This window comes from Octopus bimaculoides, chromosome 6 (genome assembly GCF_046866305.1).
Source record: "Octopus bimaculoides isolate indiv1 chromosome 6, ASM4686630v1, whole genome shotgun sequence".
NCBI lineage: Eukaryota > Metazoa > Mollusca > Cephalopoda > Octopoda > Octopodidae > Octopus > Octopus bimaculoides.
Genome location: NC_142933.1, coordinates 78,348,509 through 78,350,342, shown reverse-complemented (window position 1 = coordinate 78,350,342; position 1,834 = coordinate 78,348,509). Strand labels below are relative to the sequence as shown.

Genomic DNA, 1,834 nt, shown 5'->3' with positions numbered 1-1,834 from the left:
CGAAGAAATTTTATAGAAATATATTGGCAGACTAATATATATATATATATATATATAAATATATATATATATCTAATATAGGTATAATTTTTTATTACGTGTGTAAAGACGGAGGAACGAGAGTTTACAAGAACGTTATCTCAATTCTTTTTAACCTCTTGCAGTTTTAACCGGAACTTACATGAGCGCCATCTATAATAGAATTAGCGGAAACAAGGGCGATAATTTATTGAGTTTTTTTTTTTTCCTACCTAATGTACAAGAAATCACTTGACTGAGACAAATGTGAGGGACTATAGCAGACTTTGGATTCCATCTTCTGTCCAAACTAACAAAACAAAATAACCCTTCTCAAACTCGATTGATTAAAAAAAAAAAAACAAACAAACGCAAACACAAAAAATTATTGGTAAGTGGAATGATTAAAATCAGATTATTATATATACAGTTATTCTATAATCATATGAATATATATGTATATATAATATAATCTGTTACTATAAAATATAAATCCCTATTTTTACTATCGCCAGTATTTTCTTTCTTCCACTAGTTTATTATTGTGATCAGAATAATATATTTAAGAATAATAATATATTTGTTTATGCTTTTCAATTATCGATCTTGTTGACAATCACTCTACACACTTATTATGTACTAGCTTTCCCATTTGTAAAGCTCACGATATTTAAGTGTGTGTATATATATATATATATATATATAAATCTTGTGTATATAAACGATATATGTATAATTGAACCCTGTGTGTGTGTGTATATAATATATATGTATATATATATATATGTAATAATAATATTATAGATAAAATCCAAAATTACAGGTAAAAACTCAATTAAAATCAATTGATTAAAAATTAAGATTAAATGAAGTTTCACAGTATAAAATATATTGGTTCTTTTCCCTAATACTATATATATATATATATATATATATATATATATATATATATATATATATATATATATATACAGACACAGACAGGGTTTTTTGGGTTGCATGTGTTTTTTTTTTTAAACTACATATACTTATTTACTTGTTTTCACATAATTAACTTTAAAAATGTTTTTTGTACCCTTTTTCTTTATTTACCCTCCCGTCTGTTCAAACAATTTCTTTCTCTACTTTTCCTTTTGTTCAGTCTTCGTATTGATTTTTCCTTCTTCCTATTCATTTTAATATTATAAACTAAACTAAGTTAGCCTTTATGTTGTAATATTAATGGACTCACCTCATTTATTTCATAAATCATGAACAAAATATGTAAATTGTTAAAAGCATTTCTTTTTTTCGTAGTTGTGTGAACATACGCCTATGTATGTATATTTTTGTATATATGCAATGTGTGTATACATTTATATATAACGTGCATTTACATAAATGTATGTGTATATGTATCTATATGTACATGTAGATGAAGGTATGTACATACATGTACATATATATGCATATACTCATATATTGTTTATATATATATATATATATATATATATATATAAATCAAAGTGTACAGTTGGTTCCAAGACGACTATTTATATATAACACACATACAAACATTCGTTTATATATTTATACATACATGCATATATCCTCTTAAGAGTCTTGCAATCAACTATCTCCTGTTAAAAAAAAATCAACAAAATATGCTCATTTCCAATATTCCAATGACTAGAGAAAATAATTTTTGTTATTTGAAACTTTATTTGTTACATTATATTCATATAGATATAAACAGTTTTTGTATCCTGAATATGTTTGAGTACCTTTTCTCCAATATGTATTATCCATAATATATATTTTTACCTAATATATACAC

At 23.9% G+C, this 1,834-nt stretch overlaps 1 protein-coding gene across 2 annotated transcripts in view; it reads left to right on the top strand.

Moving 5' to 3' along the window:
* Positions 1 to 253: 253 nt before the first annotated feature.
* The window catches only part of LOC106871142 (cullin-1), a 120,152-nt gene continuing 118,571 nt past the window's right edge, over positions 254 to 1,834 (top strand). For both annotated transcript variants that reach the window (XM_089354127.1, XM_089354128.1), the window contains exon 1: positions 254 to 409. The gene's annotated coding sequence lies outside the window, so the exon portion shown is untranslated. The remainder of the gene's footprint in view (positions 410 to 1,834) is intronic.